At 38.7% G+C, this 14,071-nt stretch overlaps 1 protein-coding gene across 1 annotated transcript in view; it reads left to right on the top strand.

Annotated features, from left to right (window-relative positions):
* The window catches only part of REC114 (REC114 meiotic recombination protein), a 108,680-nt gene that overhangs the window by 76,238 nt on the left and 18,371 nt on the right, over nucleotides 1–14,071 (top strand). The gene's annotated exons all lie outside the window — the stretch shown is intronic.

Below are 14,071 nucleotides of genomic sequence, written 5' to 3'. Positions count from 1 at the left end.
TCGGCTCTCAGCCTTCTTTATGGCCCAGCTCTCTGTGATTAGTCAGTTAGTTAGTGCAGTCACTCAGTCCTGTGCAACTCTTTATGACCCCGTGGACTGCAGCACACCAGGCTTCCCAGTCCATCACCAACACCTGGAGCTTGCTCAGACTCATGTCTGTCGATTCAGTGATGCCATTCAACCATCTTATCCTCTGTCATCCCCTTCTCCTCCTGCCTTCAGTCTTTCCCAGCTTCAGGGTCTTTTCTAATGAGTCAGTTCTTCATATTAGGTGACCAAAGTATTTGAGCTACAGCTTCAGCATCTCCTTTCTGTCCAAGGGACTCTCAAGAGTCTTCTCCAACACCACAGTTCGAAAGCATCAATTCTTTGACACTCAGCTTTCTTTATAGTCTAGTTCTCACATCCAAACATGACAACTGGAAAAACCATAGCTTTGACTGTAAGGACCTTTGTTGGCAAGGTAATGTCTTTTTTATTATGCTATCTAGGTTGGTCATAGCTTTACTTCCAAAGAGCAAGTGTCTTTTAATTTCATGGCTGCAGTCACCATCTGCAGTCATTTTGGAGCCCAAGAAAATAGTCTGTTACTGGTTCCATTGTTTCCTCATCCATTTGCCATGAAGTGATGGGACCAGATGCCATGATCTTTGTTTCTTGAATGTTGAGCTTTAAGCCAGCTTTTTCACTCTCCTCTTTCACTTTCATCAAGAGCCTATTTAGTTCTTCGTCGTTTTTTGCCATAAGGGTGGTGTCATCTGCATATCTGAGGTTATTGATATTTCTCCCAGCAATCTTGATTCCAGCCCAGCATTTTGCATGATGTACTCTGCATATAAGTTAAATACGCACGGTGACAGTATACAGCCTTGATGTACTCCCTTCCTGATTTGGAACCAGTCCATTGTTCCATGTCTGGTTCTAACTGTTGGTTCTTGACCTGCATACAGATTTCTCAAGAGGCAGGTCAGGTGGTCTGGTATTCCCATCTCTTGAAGAATTTTCCATAGTTTGTTGTGATCCACACAGTCAAGAGCTTTAGTGTAGATGATGAATCAGAAGTAGATGTTTTTCTGAAACTCTCTTGCTTTTTCTATGATCCAGTGGATATTAGCAATTTGATCTCTGGTTCCTCTGCCTTTTCTAAATCCAGCTTGAACATCTGCAAGTTCACAGTTCACATATTGCTGAAGCCTGGCCTGAAGAATTTTGGGCATTACTTTACTAGCGTATGAGATGACTGCAATTGGGCAGTAGTTTGAACATTCTTTGGCATTGCCTTTCTTTGGGATTGGAATGAAAACTGACCTTTCCCAGTCCTGTGGCCATTGCTCAGTTTTCCAAATTTGCTGTCATATTGAGTGCAGCACTTTCACAGCATGATCTTTTAGGATTTGAAATAGCTCAACTGGAATTTCATCACCTCCAGTACCTTTGTTCGTAGTGATGCTTCCTAAGGCCCACTTGACTTCACCTTCCAGGATGTCTGGCTCTAGGTGAGTGATCACACCATCGTGGTTATCTGGGTCATGAAGATCTTTTTTGTATAGTTCTTCTATGTATTCTTGCCACCTCTTCTTAATATCTTCTGCTTCTGTTAGGTCCATACCATTTCTGTCCTTTATTGTACCCATCTTTGCATGAAATGTTCCCTTGGTATCTCTAATTTTCTTGAAGAGATCTCTAGTCTTTCCCATTCTGTTGTTTTCCTCTATTTCTTTGCATTGATCACTGAGGATCACTGAGGATCACTTTGTTATCTCTCCTTGCTATTCTTAGGACTTTGTACATTCAGTTTGGTATATCTTTCCTTTTCTCCTTTGCCTTTCACTTTTCTTCTCCTCAGCTATTTGTAAGGCCTTCTCAGACAACCATTTTGCCTTTTTGCATTTCCTTTTCTTGGGGATGGTCTTGATCACTGCTTCCTATACAATGTCACGAACCTCTGTCCATAGTTCTTCAGGCACTTTATTTATCAGATCTAATCTCCATGATAAGAAAAGATGAAAGACTGAAAATCAGTGATTTAAACTTAGAGCTTAAATTGATGGAAAAATAGCACATCAAGTGTAAAGAAAACAGAAGGGAAGAAACAGAAGAAATCAATGAATTAGAAAGCAAATATGGAAAAATAACCAACAAAGCCAAAAATAAGTGCTTTGAAAAGATTAACAAAATTGATGAACCCTAACAAAAATTGATTTTTCAAAAAATAGAGAAGATGTAATATTAAGAATGAAAAGGGAGATACCACTTGAATCGCATTAAACATTAAAGAAATTAAAAGAAGATACTTTTAACATCTTTATATCATGCGATTTGGTTGTTTGGATGAAATGTACAAATTTCTTGGATGAAATGTACAAATTTCTTGAAAAATACAACTTACCAAAACAGAAAAAAAGAATAGAAAATCTAAGTAATAGGATATTTATTAAGAAAAGAAAATCCATTATTTAAGACCTTCCCATGAAGAAAACCTCAAGGCCCATAATTTGTCTGGCGAATTCTTTCAGACATTTAAGGAAGAACCAATACTAGTCTTGCACAAACTCTTGCAGACAACAGAAGAAGAAGGACGTTCCTAATTTTTCTTATAAGAAAGATATCAAAAGAATAATATAGAAGGATCTCTCTTACTGACCTTTTGTTAATGTAAAAGTCTTTAATGTAACATTAGCAAATTGAATGCAGAAAAAGGATAATATGTTGCAACAAAGTAGGTTTTTTCTTTTTTTTAATTAATTTATTTATTTTAATCAGAGGCTAATTACTTTACAATATTGTAGTGGTTTTTGCCAAACATCGACATGAATCAGCCACATTCGCACATGTGTTCCCCATCCAGAACCCCCTTCCCACCTCCCTCCCCATCCCATCCCCCAGGGTCATCCCAGTGCACCAGCCAAAAGCAGGTTTTTTCAAGTATGCAAGAATAGCTTAATATTTTAAAAAATCAATGTATTTAACCACAGTGACAGGAACTAGAAGAATTATGTGAACATTTTGATAGATATAAACTTTTTGATCCAGCAGAAAAGGGCCCTTTCAAAGACTCTACTTGTCTTCCCAGCCTCCTATCCTAGTGTTGTTATCTATGTACACATTCCTTCAGCCATATGTGGAGCAGTTTGTACTTCCTGAATCCTAAGTTATTTTTTGCCTCTATCTTTGCTCGTGTTGTACTACCTCTTCTTAATCCAGTGATTTAGACTTGTCCTTCAGAAGTCAGCCCAGGATCCTGGGAAGATGTTGGCGGCACAGTCTCAGACCCCTCCCCTTATATACAGTAAAAGGCCTTTGGATAACTTCTACCTCCACAGTCGATATGTAGAACATTTTTATGACCCTTAAAGGGAGAAAACTTTTCTGTAAATATCCTAGATAATTACTGACCTATCTGCTTTCTGTAGAAAATACAGATTAAATTTGTATTTTCTAGAGTTTCACATAATCAGAATTGTATAATATGAACTATTACATGTATGACTTTTTTCACTTAGCATGTTTTTGAGATTCACCCATGTCATTGTAGCTCATTCTCTCTTCCTGCATAGTTGTATTCCATCTTATGAATATTCCATAGATTATCCAATTACATGTTCCTGAACATTGAGTTGATTCTGATTTGAGACTTTTATGAATAAAACTATCATGAACATTACTGTACAAGTTTCCCTTTTTTTTTTTCTTTTTAGTGTATAAGGTTTTGTGTATGTATGTATTTTATTTTTCCCTGGGAAAATTCCTAAGAGTGAAATTGCTGGATAGTATGGTAAGTATGTTTTATACTTTATAAGAAACTGCCAAATTGTTTTCCAAAGTAGTTGTGGACCATTATAAACTGACCAGCAATGCATGAGTATTCCAGCTGCTTCTTATCCTAGGCAACACTTGGTATTGTTAATCTTTTTAATTTTAGCTTACCTGTTGGGTTTGTAATGGTATCTCATTGTGATTTTAATTTGCGTTTCTCTGATAATAAATGTTGAGTATACTTTAAGGTGTTTGTTAGCCATTAATAGCTCCTCTTTTGTATTAGAATGATCAAAAGGTAACACTTCATTTGTTACCTTTTTATCAATTTTACCTTTTTCCTATTGAGTTGTTTGTCAGAAGTTTTTATTTTTTAAATTAATTGTTGTTTTGGAGTATAGTTGCTTTAGTGTTGTGTTAGTTTCTGCTGTAGAGCAGAATGAATCAAACGTAGGTGTACACATATCTCCTCCCTTCTGGACTTCCTTCCCATTCAGGTCCCCACAGAACATTAAGTAGAGTTCCCTGTGCTATACAGGATGTTCTCATTGGTTATTTTATACATAGTATCCATAGAGTACATGTGTTAAGTCTCAATCTCCCAAATCGTCCCCCCCCCTTGATATCCATATATTCGTTCTCTACGTCTGTGTCTGTTTCTGCTTTGCAAATAAGATCATCTATACCATTCTTCTAGATTTGACATATATGTGTTAATATATATTTGTTTTTCTCTTTCTGACTGACTTCACCCTGTATGACACTTCCTAGGTTCATTCATGTCTCTACAAATAACCCAGTTTCATACCATTTTATGGCTGAGTAATATTCCATTGTATGTGTGTACCACACTTTCTTTATCTGTTCCTCTACTGATGGACATGCAGGTTGCTTCCATGTCCTGGCTATTGTAAAGAGTGCTGCTGTGAACATTGGGGTGCATATGTCTTTCTGAATTATGGTTTTTCTCTGGATATTCTGTCAAGAGGTTTTTAAAATATATATATTCTGAATTTTAAGACCTTTATCTGATGTGTGCACTGTGAACATTTTCTCCCATACTGTGGTTTACTTTTTGGCTTACTTTTTCATCTTATTATTGTCTTTGGAAGAGCTAAAGATTTAAATTTTTCAGTTCAGTTTATGAAATGTTGCCTCATGGTTCATACTTTTTGTGTCCTGTAAAATAAATCTTTGCCTGTAATTAATTTATTAGGCCTGAATTTATTTTCAGTTAATGTTTATACATGGTGTGAGGTAAGGGTCAAGGGTTTTTTCCCCGATATTAAAAATTTAGTTGTCCCAATACCATTTGTTTGAAAGACTATATACTTTCTTCATTGAACTAATGTGGCACTTTTATTAAAATTAATGGCCCATGTATGTGAGGGTATGTTTTTGGAGTCTGTTCTGTGACATGACATGCCTATTCTTATGCCAAAACCGTACTGTCTTGATTACCCTAATTTTATAGTGCTCTTGAAACTAGTGGTGTAATTCTTTCAATCCTGCCATTTTCAAGCTTATTCTAGGTCTTTTGTGTATTCATATGAATTTTAAAGTCTGATCTATAAATTTCTACAAGGTTTTAACTGGGATTTCCTCAAGTCTGTATGTCACCTTGGAGAGAGTTCAGTCTTAACACTGTCATAATCTAGTCTGTGAACATGTATGTCCCTCCCTTTGTTTAGGGCTCACTTCATTTGTTACCTTTTTATCAAGTATCACAGTCCTGCGCCACCTGCTTTCCATTGTCTGACCACAGTTGTTGCCAGGAGTTTGTCCGGGTTTCTCGTTGTTTATGACAGAAGTATAATTTTTGACTCTCATATTCCTTCTTGGCCAGAAATGGCATCATAGCTTTTGAATCTTCTCAAAGTGTTAGTCAGTTGTATCCAACTCTTTGTGACCCCATGGACTGTGTAGCCCACCAGGCTCCTCTGTCCATGGCGTTTTCCAGGCAAGAATACTAGAGTGTGGGTTGCCATTCCCTTCTCCAGGGGAATCTTCCCGACGCAGGGATCGAACCTAGGTCTCCTGTGTTGCAGGCAGATTCTTTACCATCTGAACCACCATGGAAGCCCTGAATCTTCTCAGATCTCTCCATAAAAATAAATGAAATAGGAAGGCAAAGCCAGTTACCCATGAATGCCATCTACAACACAACCAGAAGACAAGGCATTTCTTTGACCCTCAGAATATATGAGGCTAAATCACTGACAGCTGAAGACCTGTGTGATTTCATCCTCCGTACAGGAAGAAACAAGGAATCAGCCGAGCTTCTGATGCCTTGAGATTAGTAAAGGCTTTTCAGAATTCAGAAGTCAACTTGAGAAGGTTCTCACTAACAAAGAGGATCAATAACTGCAATGGATTGAAACAGCAAATACATTTTAATTTGTGAGTTTCAAATGATACTTCAAAAATACCCCCATTGTCATCATTGGAGTGTACTAGGGAACCACCTCATTATTTTGAAAGCTGGCAAATATAAGAAAAAAATCAAGCATTTATCCTGTTTACTATTTTTACCTAGAGTAACAAAGTAGTTGACGAAACAGTTTCTTTTTATAGATATATTTTAGCTCATAAATGAAGAATGAATGAGGGGCTTCCCTGGTGGTCCAGTGGTTAAGAATTTGCCTTGCAATGCAGGGGAACACCGGTTTGACCCCTGGTTCCATGAGGCAACTGAGCCTGTGTGCCACAACTCCTGGGCCCGTGCACCCTAGCGCCTGTGCTCTGCACCAGGAGAGGCCACCGCAGTGAGACGCCCGCTCACTGCAACCAGAGAGTAGCCCCCGCTCGCTGCAACTAGAGAAAGCCTGCACATAGCCATGAAGACCCAGCACAGCCAAAACCAAAAATAAATATATTTTAAAAAGAAAAAAAAATGAATGAAAAAACTTAAACCTTGTTTTGCAACCACTGATGAAATCAATGGGTCTTGGCAAAGATGATCAATGGCTGCTAGCTTCGCCAAAAAAGGCCTAAAAGAGATTTCTGTGGAATCACTCATGACCACGTAGGAAGTAGGTACAAAAATCTAAGGGAAAAAAATCAAACCTGAACTGATCTAGCTTCTTGATCTGATTACCAGTCTATAAGAATTGAGACAGAGGTATCTATTAAAAAACAATAAGGATACAATTACAAAAGTTAGCAAGGATAACTCTAGAGTAGGAATCAGCAAAGTATAGCCCATGGGACAGACCTGCCTCACTGCCTGGTTGTGTGTGTGTGTGTGTGTGACTTGTGATAACAGTTTTTACATTATTTAAATGGTTGGGAAAAAACAAAAGAACAATATTGTGCAAGATGTGAAAATTATATGAAATTCAAATCCCAATGTCCACAAATAAAGTTTTGTTGAAACACCGTCACGCTCAGCGGCTATGGCTGTTCTCATGCTACAGAGGGCAGCCATAGACTTAAATACTTGTAACAGAGACTACAGATTCCACAAAACCTAAAATATTTACTCACTGGCCCTTTACAGTTAGAAGAAAAAAAACAACCCAGCTAATCTCTCATTTAGAGGATTAATGACCCAGTTTCTTCAAAAAAAAAGAAAGAAAAGTAAGGAGAAAAAAAGAGATGAAAGAAAGAACATAAGTTTACCAAACTTATGTGACATATTAATTGTCATAGTATATAGATCATATTTGGACCCCTATTCAAAAAAAATGAAGCTGTGTAAAATAAAATCAGAAACATTAACAGTGATAAAGACATGTGATGCTATTATGGAGCTGTGAAATAAGATTGACCACATTATGAAAATTGTGACCGGAAGATGGGTGCATTGGTAGTTCATTACACTGTTTTCTGTATTGACATAGATGTTTGAAAATCTATTTTGCAAACCTAAAAATAAATTATTTCAAAATAAAGTTTCTTGAAAACCATTTTGGGGTTGTTTCCTCTGGACCTGATAATCGAATGCCTCTTTGCTGTGCTTCTGAAGAAACATGAACTTGCCATGTTTGTTTTGTTTGTTCCTGCTGAATGGTTCATTTGATTGATTTCCTCAAACTATTGGTCCCTGGGGGTGGGGGCCATGTGTTATTTGACTTTGAATCATAGAATCTGGTACATGACTGGCACATGTTAGGTCCTTAATAAATATTTTTGGGACAAATTGTGACTTTTCATGGCATACTGTGATTTCTAGATGTTAAACATTCTAAAATGTAGTCTTTGTTTTGTTGACATTATTCACTAGTATTTATTTATCTTACACCTTCAAAACAGCCTGTATTTCAGCATGAAGCCAAATTGTTTATATACCTCTTACAAATCAGGAAAATATAACTCTAAATTGAGGCAGGTTATTGAATGGGTGTGTTAGTTTGAACTGAGATAGCACGGTGTTTATCTGCATGGTAAGTGTGGTGTAGTTCTTTCCAAGTAAGACAGTTATTCTTCAAGTACAATATTGTGTATTTCTAAATGTAGTGAAAAATGTCCATATTCAAATCTAAGATCAAAATCTATCTTCATACCAACTATAAATTATTTTTGTTACTTAGTTTTTGTCCTTTATTTGCTTAATAAATAGCAATTGGTTGTGATTGTTGACATTTTAAGATTAAAAAATCCAACTCTTTTGCTTTCTTTCTTCATTCTGCACATCACCTTCATATTCTGTAGCAGCTCCTTTATCATGGATATTTTCTTTCCTGTTTTCAGTGTAATTTGAACCTCACAAACGCTGAGCTCCAAGGAAAGTGAGTTAGAAAAACAATCATGATGGTTAAGTCAGAGTCTGCTTTTCAAATAAGTCATCTGGCATGTCAGTGCTTCACGTTCATAGTACCTTTTGGTACCCTGGGCTTGGGCTCTCACTCATGTTGTGAATTGTCAAATGGTTAGTCATCAAGTTATTTTTGTAACCATATTCTCCTGTGCTCTTTTCCTCTCAGTCAGGGTATTTGTAGCAAATGTGAGCACTTTCTCTTGTTATTTCCATAAAAGTTAAATGCTGTGTTTTCTTTAGGGCCCTTATAATCATATCTAGCATGGTTTTAAAGCTAATTTACCTAGCTAAAAGCCAGCGACCACTATGATACCCTCTTGGCTTGCTTGCTCAAACTAGTAGGTGAAGTCAGACCTGAGAGGTTTCTAAAGCACTCGAGAAACTGGCTCAATGACAGTATCAACACCAAGGGAAACAGGCTTGGTTAGGGTGAGGACGCAGGTAGTTTTTCCCACCAGCCTTGGACGTTAGATTGTCTACATCTAACCTCTGTGTCCGTTTGTTTAGGTCCTTTTCTCTTACTTTCTTGGCTTCGTTTTGGTTTATCTTTGTAGTAACTTGTAACTCTTACTTATAATGACAGGGACCAAGGAGAACATGGATAGCTAAAATCTGGAAATGAAGTTCATAATTTATAATACTTGAAAGTCAAAGCCTGAGGCTGTCTTTATATAAAAGTGCAGTGTGACCCCAACTTGGAGTTGTGTGGGGTTCTGGCCACTGTACCTCAAGGAGACTGCAGAGCTGGACAGCATGAGGGGATGGGCCAAAGTATGATGGGAGGAAATAGGGGGTGTCAAAGTATGATGAGAGGAAATAGGGGGTGTCAGCGATTGGCATTCTTTTTTTATTCAACAGATATGCAAGATATAAAGATGAATGTTCTTTGGAGTTTTCGCTAAAGGGGGAACTAGAGGGGAAGGACAGAATGACAGGTACACAGACATTACAGTGCATAGCGCCTCCTGACTGCTGATTTCAGTGCAGATTTTTAGCCGTATTTTTACGCTATCCCTGGACATCACCTGACACTGTTGACCATTCTTCACTAGAGTCTCACTCCTCTAAGCTTCCACACTCCTCTATCCTAGACTCGAGTTCTTAATATTGGCTTCTGTTCTTTCTGTCTTATAGTAAATTTGGTATTTCCTGGAGTATTCCTCTTCTCTTCCTTCCCATTATCCACACCAAACCATTTTTCTACCCCAGCACTTTGAGGGCATTTGTCAGACTCTTCAGTTAACAGTGGGTTCCTTAGCCAGTGATGTTTGGCTGGGTGGGGGGACAGCATCGCAGGCCCCAGGGAGGGAAGCTCCCTGGGTGAGTGTGATGCATTCTCCCTTCCTTTTGGGCAGCCTCTGTGTCTTTTTTAAACCCCTCGCACAGTGGCTGGCCATGGCAGGAGCTCAGAGACGGTGTGTGTTTCAGTAGCAGCAGGTACAGTGTGCTGTGGGAGCGCAGAGCAAGTCACTTAACTGAGAAAGTTAGAAAAGGTGGCACAGAGGAGCCATCTCCTTAAAGGAGACTCCAAGAGGTGGACTTTCAAAGATAAGGAGATCAACTATTAAAATGTAGGAATGTATGAATGGCAAGTGGTTAGGTATACAGACTTCTTTTTACTAAATCCCAAAACATTAGAAACATTGGCATGAAATATTTTGTTGATTTTCATGAAATTTCATTGACACTTAAAGATGCTTCAGCAAGGTTTAGTGAATGAAAGAATGAAATTTCATGAAAATCAACAAAATATTTCATTCTTTCATTCACTAAACCTTGCTGAAGCATCTTTAAGTGTCAAAGATTATATGTTGTATGTATTGTTGTTTTCATTGTTTAGTTATTAAGCCATGTCCGATTCTTTGCAACCCCACGGACTGTAACCCTCCAGGCTCCTCTGTCCACAGGATTCTCCAGGCAAGAATACCAGAGTGGGTTGCCATTTTCTTCTCCAGGGGATCTTCCCGACCCAGGGATTGAACCCAAGTCTCCTGCCTTGGCAGGCATATTCTTTACCACTGAGCCACCAAGATTGCCCATTGTATGTATAATAGTAAGCAAAACAAACATAGCCCCTGCCTGTCTGGGCTAATAGTGTAGGGAAAAAATAGACATTAAACAATGAACACACACACACATACACACAAACTGATAAATGCTATGAAAGAAAAAAGTACGGTGCTATTGGAAAGTGTAGAAGAGTTACCCAGTTGAGATTTGGGTTAGGGTGTAACGAACAGTGGTTAGAGGTTAACTAGGTAAAAAGTCGGGGAGAAGAGGCAGAGGGAAGAGATGTGTGACGTTCTAAGGAAGGGTGGTTTGGCTAAGTTGAAGAGTAAGAGCCATAAAATGGCTCATCTCAAAGGTGTTGTCAGGGAAGAAGGCCATTCCTGTTCCGGCACAGCCACGCCAGAGCCCTGAACTGAGGGGCTGCAGGATCTAATCTAGTGACATTTGCTAAACATCGTGATAGTTCCCAAGGATCCAAGGGGTAATAAGACACACTCTAGAACCTGCCTTGCACTGCCTAGGGATTCCACCTCATTCTTATCAGGAACAAAGAAATGTGGCTGATTACAATAAAGCATGCTGAGTACCGGATCCTGAGAGAGCATGGAATTCTGGGAGGTCAGCCAGCTTTGCCTTGTGGGGTTTGGTTGGGATAAAGTGGGGATTTAAAACGCCTGTGAAAAAGGAAGGCCACTTCAGGAACAAGCTCTGCAGCAAAGCCAATGTGTGAGGAGCCGCGTGATGCAGCAGTGACAGTGTAAGTCAGCAGGGTGGTGGGATGAGACAGCCGGTCGGGGACTGGCTCTCTGAGACCTGGGGGCTGACTGGTGTTGAGGGAGGAGTAAGGAGAGGAGCCCAGGGGGGTCCTGGTTGATCCCTCAGGGTGGTGACTGACTGGGATGTGTGATGCCATCCATGGAGGCAGCCGCCTCCGGGAATGGCAGTGTCTGTGGAGAAAACTCTCCCAATCTGGCCGAGCTGACATGGAGGGATGTGTGAGCTAGCCAAGTGATGTCTCAGGGGACCCACAGTGGACTAGAGGTGGGAAGTCAGAGGACCAGAGGAAGTCAGGCCAGGGCCAGGAACCGCTCATTTATTTTCTAATAAACTTTTTATTCTAGAATAGCTTTGGATTTACAGAATAGTTGTAAAGATAGTACAGAGTTCCCGTAGACTGATTTATTTAGGTCCTGCTCTCATCTCTTCCTTGAGTTTATGCCATGTTGGAATAGGAATTCTTGTTTACCCAAATATTCCCACATGCATGCATATGAGGCTTAATGTGGTTAAAAATCAAAGCAGTATAAAAAGATATATAGTAAAAAGTCTTACTTCAACCTCTGCCCCATCCATACTGTTCACTCTCACTCCCGACAGATAATGACTTTTATTAGTCTCTTGTGTACTCATCCTTCCAATTTTTAAAATGTTGTTGTTATTGTTTAGTCGCTAAGTTGTGACTGACTCTTGCGATCCCATGGATGGTAGCCCGCCAGCCTTCACTGTCCCTGGAATTTTCCAGGTAAGAATACCGCAGTAGGTTGCCATTTCCTTCTCCCTGACTCAGGGATCAGATCCAGACTCCTGCATTGGCAGGCAGATTCTTTACCACTGAGTCACCAGGGAAGCCCTTTTAAAATGTAAATACAAGCAAATAATAAGAATATACCTTGTATGTTCCCTCCTTTCCTTATACAAAGATAACATTGTCTTGGACATTGTTCTGGTAGCTTGCTTTTCAGCAGAACAGTGTACCTCACAGATCAATACATAAAGACCTGCACTGTCCGGGCCTTAGCTGTAGGCCATCCATGGCTACTGAGCACTTGAAATGTGACTGGTGCAACTGAAAAACAGAATTTTAACTTTTATTTAAAATTTAGGTTTAAAAATTAAAGCACTGTAAAATATTTTCCCACTAAACTCTGTTGATTTGGTAGAATTTCATTTCACGTTAACCATTTAAAATACAGCATCTCAACTGAGATGTAGTGTAAGTGTGAATCACACACTGGGTTTCAAAGACTTAGTACCAAAAAAACAGAGAACATAAACTATCTTAACAATGTTTTACAGTGTTTGCCTGTTGATCATATTTTGATATATTAGTTGCTCAGTCATGTCTGACTCTTTATGACCCCATAGATTAGCCCACTAGGCTCCTCTGTCCATGGGATTCTCCAGGCCAAGAATACTGGAGTGGGTTGCCATTTCCTACTCCATTTTGATGTATTAAATTAAATACTAGAAATTTACCAGTTTATTTATGCCTTTAAAATGTAGCTAGTAGACAGTTTAAAATTACATAGGTGGTTCAAGTCATACTTCTACTGGACAGCACTGACCTAGAGCATCATGGTTTTTTTTGTTTTGTTTTTTTGGTTGTTTTTTTTTCACAGTTGTATAGTATTTTATTATATAGCATATCATACTTTATTTAACCAGTCCACTGTTGATGTATACTTGAGTTGTTTCCAATCTTTTACCATTGAAAATATGGAGATGCTTAACCCTATCCATGCATCACTTCATATGTGCAAGTTGATCTATGAAGGGAATCCTCAGTCCAGCAGAGGTTACTGGGTTAAAGAGTAAAAGCATTCATGGTTCTGATAACACCATATTGCCCTCCATAAGAGTGTATCAGTTCACACTCCTAGCAATGTATGTGTGCACCAGTTTCCCACATACTTCCATTTTAAACAAGTTTCTACATGTTGGGGATAATAATGAATATGTTTCTTTTTGCTGATTCTGAGAGTTTTAAAAAGAAATCACAAATGGTTTGCCTGACTTGTTTTTTCATTAAAAAAAAAAAAGACTGCTATTAATGATAGAATTCTTAGAATCAACATTTTAGAATGGTCTCTCTTTTTTTCTCCTTTTTTTTTAAAAAAAAAAAAAGTCAAGAAATTAACCCACAGTTTCCTGAACCACAAATTTCCTTGCAGGTTGTAGCTTTCATCATATTCAGATCTAGGAAGAGAAAGTTGATGAGAGTTCAGAAAACGTTTTTATAAAGAGCTGGAGACGTCTCATGTCCCTCCAGCGCCCCCACTGGCTGTGGTAGACTAACATTGTAAGGCAAATGCAGTTGCACGATCCTGTATACTGTCAGCTTATCAGTTCCCTGAGGGAGTTAGTACTAAATGCCAAGTACCTCTCATGATCGGCCATATCATTAGGCAGTCCACTCTATTTACAGAAAAGTTTATCTTTACACCTTTAGGCTCCAGCAGTTGTCCCTCCCTTGAGATTTATGTGCCCTCCCTCTACTGCTCTCTTTGCCTGTTTTGTTTTTTCAGATTGAAATAAAGAACTAGACATTCAACATCCAAAACCAAATTGCTTTCATTCTTCCATTCATAGGAATCAAAAATAAGATTCTCATGTAGAGAAATCTCACTAAATAGTTGGGATGTGGCAGATAACTTAATTAGTATAATGGAAACCTTTGGCTTCCAGGAATTATAAACTCGTATTTTGCCAAATCCTAGAGGTGTAACATTGTATTTTATAGCAAATAGGACTATAGGCATTTGCTAT

The sequence above is a fragment of the Dama dama genome, chromosome 12 (assembly GCF_033118175.1).
Source record: "Dama dama isolate Ldn47 chromosome 12, ASM3311817v1, whole genome shotgun sequence".
NCBI classification, from domain to species: Eukaryota; Metazoa; Chordata; class Mammalia; order Artiodactyla; family Cervidae; genus Dama; species Dama dama.
Note: the sequence above shows the minus strand (reverse complement) of the source record. Positions and strands in the feature narration are given on the sequence as shown.